Raw genomic sequence first — 6,662 nt, 5'->3', positions numbered from 1 at the left:
CAACATAGAAATATATGAGTATGTGTGAAATAAATAAAAGAATAAAACATTACTAAACAACTTAGGAAAGAAAACTTTAACACCATCTTTTACTTTTATATTACCTAAATTTCTTCCAGCATGACTTCTCCCAGGGAACTACTCAATATAACATTTTTTTTAAATTAAAAAAGCTCCAGAAAAATAAAGTATCACATAAAACAATCTCAAAAAAAAAAAACCTATGTGATAATTCACAGCTTTGAATCCTCTACTTCTGAAAAAAAAAAAAAAGAGGGAGACATCGCCTTTCTCCTCTTTGGAATTGAGTTTACTCTTTGCCATTTTTTAACATTTGTTTTTAATTATTTTCTGATTTGTTTTTTACCTTTATATTTTTGTACCCAATATTTATCTTGTTTTTATAGCTCAGTTTACTTTGCTTTGCATCAATTCATATAATTATTTTCACATTTTTCTATGTTCATCATATTCATCACTTTTTATAGCTTGGTTATATTCTACTATACCAATGCTCTCCAATTTTGTTTAATCTGGTTATCTACTTTATTTTCATTTCTCTGCAATCACAGTAGTATTGCTTTAAGTTTCCTTAATGATGTCTTTGTAATATATAACTAACTGGAAATTCTAGGTCAAAGGTTACAAATATTTTAACCACTTTATTTGCATAGTTCAAAATTGCTTTCAAAGACATTTGTATTAATTCATAGTTCTACCTAAGATTAGTATGCCTATCTTTTCAAAATTCCTCCAATGTTGACTATAGTTGTCTTTTGTCATCTTTGCAAATTTACTGAGTGAAGTGAAACTCCAAGGCTGTTGTGCTTTGTATTTCTTATATGATAAATGATTTGGAGCACTATTTTGTATATTTATTAATCTTTTTGTTTGTTTTTTGAAGGGATTCTTACAAGAATGGGTGCCTAGATGAGAAGACACACTGTTGAAACTCCAAAGGCAGCATTTTATTTCCTATCCTGAAACACAAGGTCCTCCCTTGATTCCCCGTTAATTGGATGTTACAGAAGTTACAGGACATGAACCGCCACCCCTCATTGCATAGCCAGTCCCTGCCCCCAGGGGGCATGTTCTAGAAGAGGGAAGGTAACAGAGGAGGGCAAAGGACAAAGAACAAAATATTCTTTTTAAATCTCGGGTCACCACCCCTGATTACAAAAGTCAGTCATTGTCCCCAAGGAGCTTTTTGTTATTCTTTTGGGAAGTTTGTTCACATTTTTGATGACTTCTCCATTAGGGAATGCATTCTTTGACTATCTTATCTTTTGTAATTATCTATATACTTTTTTTATTTGAAAGTATATTTTCTATTCGTAACTTAAAAGGTATATTATCCACTTCTATTTTTTTTTTTTTATGGAATGAACTTTAATATTCCATTGTGAATTTATTATGCATTACAGTAGATGGTGTTGATTTAAATTTTTGGGGAGGGCAGAATGATTTCCAGTTTTCTCAGAAGTTCATATCAAACTTAAAGGTCTTTTCAAAACAATTTATGTTTCCCAGCTTATCAAACAATAGGCTATTGACTTCCAGTATTTCTAATTCTCTTTTGTGTAGTATAGTGACCTTTCTCTATATTTTTTGAGCAATAACAAATGGTTTTAGTCATTGCTGCTTTATAATACAATTTAAAGTCTGGCTGTACTTTTTTGTTATGCTAGATCTTTTGTTTCTCCAAATTATTTTTTGGTCATTTTTATCAAATTCTGAAAAAATGATTTATGTATTATTGAAACTATAAAATATCTGTGAAGTGATATAGTTTTAAAAATTATTTGGGCATCAGTCAATCATGAGCATTGAATATTCCTAAATATATATCTAAAAATTTCTTTTAGAAGCACTTTGCAATCAAACCTATACAAATGTTTTATGTCTTTTGGTGAATTGACTCACAAATATTTTGTGTATTTTGTAGTTATTGTGAATAAAAATTATCCTTTCAATAGCTACCATATCATTTGTTATTATTATGTAAAACCCTATTTATATTTATAGATTTATAGTCAGAACTCTTTAGAACTATTAATTGGTTTAGTAATTATCTTTGCAGTTTCTCTAGGATTTTATAAGTAAACTAAACTGTTATGTTATCAACAAATAAGAATAGTTTTAGATTTTTTTGCTTATCTTTATGTCTTTTAATTCCTTCTCTCCTCTTATTGATATTGTTAGCATTTTGAGAACTATATCAAATAATACAGAGTACAGTAGATATCCTTATTAATTCTTATATTTATTGGGAAAGTATCTATAATATTCCCATTACACATAATTGCTTGATTTATATTTTAAATATATACTTCTATATATTCCAGGCCCAGTAATATTTGCCAGTACTATTTTTCATGGTAGTTCCCATAATTTATTTGAGGTGATTCCAAGGCAAATTCTATGATATATGCCAACTAGGTCAATATAAAAATACTATATTTTGTTTTAGTCCTAATCTGTTAAAAGTGTTTTGTGGGCAACATAAAAGTTTGCATAGAAAAAAACAGACTATACAGAAAATTCTGAAAGCAATTTTAAGTTGCATGCAAGAAGACATGTAACATCAGAGATTCAGGGACAAAAGCAGGTTGTAGGGGAACAGGGAGTAAGCTTAATCTGCAGCCAACTTTTGGATCACAGTTAGTTAAGATAAGGGCACAATCAGATTTGTGGAAAGGGAGAACATGCCCATGTATAGGATTATGATGATATGATCTTTAGGTCACCAGAAGAGCAGAAATGGGATTGAAAATTCAGATGATAAAGAGAGACAGGATTCTTAGCATAATGCCCAGGTACTTTTCTCAGACACTCCTCCAAAATAAGTTTTTTAAGAGTTAGGCAACTCCACACAGATGAGTCAAAATTCAGAAAATTACAGAGGATTTTAGGGAGAAACAGGGTCTTGTTTTAGTGCATTTAATAGGTCTCCTATTACTTAATATCACAAGCATAGAATTTCTAATTTAAAAGATCTGAGAAAATAACAGATATGAGGTTTAAAAATTTAGAAAATGAATTAGCTGGATACCATGGTGTGAGGAATTGGGAGGCAGGTGATCTTGTGTATCTGTAGCTGGGATGGTCTTTTGACTTCACTAGCAGATGGACACATTTTCTGGACTTAATCTCCTTACCAGCCACTTTCTTCCCTGGAAAATCCCTACCCTAATGAACATTCTCATGCTTAATGAATCCCTGCCTAAGCCACAATGTCATGAGAGTCCTCCAAAATGCCTGCTTTTCTTCTGTCTGGACTCATTTTAATGGACTTTGATAACAATTCACAATCATTTTACCCCTGACTGTGTACTCTTCTCCTTCTCCTTCTCCCAGCTCTACTTTGTCTTGTTTTTCCCCATTAGAACAGGGACAGTTTTATTTCCTTATATTTGTTTCCTTACTTATCACAATGTATAGCATATAATAATATAATAAATAAATGCTCTTTATATTTTCTTACTATCCTGTGTTTTTTGAAAGAAAGATAAAAGCTCAATCCCAAAAATCAAAAGTGTTTATATAATCACGAGTTGAAAATTATAGCTAGAATGCTCATTTAGTACTCTTAAGATGCTGGGAGGAGTTCAGGAAAGTCTTAAGCATGAGAGTGGATCTCTATGGCAAACTCTTAGGAAGAGTATGGGCAAGAGTACCACAGGAGGAGTAGAATATATATTTGGATGGAAGGCCACATACTATGGGCTGAGCTACAGAAAAACAAAATGACCAGATAATTTAAGGGAGAAAAAATCCATTCATTTTAGGATTTTACACTTCCCATATTCACCATGGTATTGCAATCCTGTTGACAAACTTGTTGGATTGAGCTGGAGTTTGAAGAAGCTTCTGATGACAACTGAAGGGCAATAATGGTGTTTGGAACTTGAATTTCAATTCTTCTTTCCCAGATCACATTCAACTTCTTTTAATTTCTACTGGACCCCTGGGCTAGGGATTGTGCTAATTTAATGCGGCTGAGCTGGATTTGGGGTTTGTGTTAAATTCATTCCTTTCAACTTCCTTTTTGTTATTTCTCTAAATCTGTAAAAAATTGGAATTTTATTTAAAAAATGTGTCATAAGGGACACATTATTTGTGCATTAAGCTTCATGTTTCATTGGGGTTTGCAACCAAGGAATACCTTTTACTTGTTTTAAATGAAAACATTTATTAGATAATCATAAAGGGTATTTTTATTGAGTAAGCTAATGATGTTAAAGCTAAATTATATTTTAATTGACAACTATACTTTGATATATCTTGAATTTTTAAATACACACACACACACACACACACACACACACACATATATATATATATATATATATATATATTTTTTTTTTTTTCTTAAAGCAAAGCAAGCTATACCATATGTAGAGATTCACAGTCTCATGTATTCATCCTTTCTTCTACTGTTATGGATATGGAAGTGCCCATTTTATTGAATTTACTGTGTGATGGTTGAGTTCAGGTTATTTAAATTTTAAAAGCTACTAAATATTACTTTAAACAAAATTAATAAAAGCTTCCCGTGAGGGCGAGACCTCATCTTTCAGTTTTTATTCAGTCAACCTGTTCAAGCATGGAGATGAGGAGATAGGAATGGATGGGGAGAGGGAGTAACTACTTCAGCACTTCTTGTGAAGGTTTTAACTTTATAACCTAATTCTTGAAAAGGTACAAATTGTTCTGAAGAGCCTTTTATCCTTTTGTACTCCTGTTTTTTCTTCTTCCTATTATTAAATTTGAGGAGAGGGCTGGCAGTGTTATCCAAGTTAGTGGTATGACCAAAATCAATTTTTGAATGCTCTTATTGATATTTATTTTGTACACTATACTCACTTCCCAATATAGATTTCCTCATAGGATTCTTTCTGGTAACAATGGAGAGAAACCAAGGTCAAGTTTCTTTGCTTATAGATACAAGATCAAGACAACAGTGAAGGTTAGGTGGGTGGGGAACACTTATTTTTCTTCTCCTTTTAAAAGAAAAAATAGAGTAAAACTTAATGCCATATGCAGCATTTTGTGTCTATTGACATCCACCTCTCTGAGATAGAAGAAAAGTTGTTTCATCATCTATTTTCTAAGAACAAACCTTGTTCTTAACTTGATCTGTGTTTGGAGATATTTTCAAGCTGTTTTTAGTCAATCTCTGAGACAAAACAAAACAAAAACTCAACAACCTTTATTAAGTAATTACTGTGTTCTAAGAACTGTGCTAAGAGCTGGAAATGCAAAGAGTAGAAAATATATAGACCCTAGTCTCAAGGAGTCAACCTTCTAAAGGAAGAGGTACCATGGAAGATTTATAAGGTGTAAAAGGAAGATAATCTCAAATGCAAGGGATTAGAAAACAGGCTGACTGGGAAAGGGTTCCTAGAAAAGAAATGATTCTTGAAGGAGTCTTGAAAGAAACTAAGGACAATAAGGATGAGGTAAGTCTTCCAGGCATGAGAAAAAACACTCAATATAAATACAAGGAGTCTGTATGTAGTGTACTGCTGGAGGAAAAGCATGGAAGCTGTTGTAGCTGGCTCATAGAATGTGTGGAAGGGAGTAAAGTGTTATGAAAACTGGAAAGGTTAAAAAAAAGGTCAGGTTATGAAGGGCGATGAATTGCTAGATAACTTATGGAATTATGAAATTGAATTATTTGCTAAGAAAGACTATGATGGATTTGGGAAGTAATGCTTTAATTATATTTTAAAAGGTACAAAAGGTGCAGGGGAAAATGGCACAAAAGTAGAGACAAAGAATAAAAAATGGGAGAGTAAAGAGGCAGACTGCAGGGATGAAGTGGTGGAGCAAGGAAGGCAGTGTGCTGAACAAAGAGGAAGAAAGTCACTTTGTAACTACAGAATAGAGTAACAGGAGTTTGGGGCTTCACTTTTATAGGATTTTGGTGGAGGACAAAGAACTTTTATTCATGATTCTTTGAGTTAGTTCATTAATATATATTCATCATCTCAAAGTTATCAGCAACTTTTGCTGACTACTGTTCTTACTGGAGTTTACCTGTGTTTTGTAGGTCATAGAACCAAAAAGTTCATGATTTAGCCCATAATCTCAGGTTATGATTTTTATTTAACATAAGATATAGTTGTAAATTATGTTCTTTTGATCTTTGGGGCAAAGTCTGTGAGTGAGGTTCCCCTTTGCAATCTTACTTCCTGCTATTGTTACTTTATGCTAGCTACTGATAAACTTTTTGTTTACTACACTGACTAGAAAAGAAGGAGGTGACCAGTGGGACCAAAATAAGATACAATTTAAACATAGCTTTAAGTGACAAATAGAAAGTTTTATATTAGATCTTTGAGGAAATAAGAAGCCATTAAAGCTTATTGATTAAAGAGATGATATGATTAAAGCAATTGATTAAAGAGATTGATAAAGAGATGTACTTTATGAAAATAATTTTAGCAGCTAAATGAAAGATGGATTATATTTTGAAGGAAAGTTGAGTTCTGCTTTGCACATGTTGAGTTTAGAGATCCTTATGGTACATCCAATATGACAAGCTCAAAAGGAACTTGATTATGTAAGATTATAGTTTAGAAGATGAAGATATATAGATCTAAGAATCATCTGTAGAACAATGTTAATTCAACCCATGATAGGTGATGAGATCATCA

Source organism: Sminthopsis crassicaudata, chromosome 1, assembly GCF_048593235.1.
Source record: "Sminthopsis crassicaudata isolate SCR6 chromosome 1, ASM4859323v1, whole genome shotgun sequence".
Classification (NCBI taxonomy): Eukaryota; Metazoa; Chordata; class Mammalia; order Dasyuromorphia; family Dasyuridae; genus Sminthopsis; species Sminthopsis crassicaudata.
The sequence above is the reverse complement of the archived record's forward strand: the minus strand, read 5'-3'. Positions refer to the sequence as shown.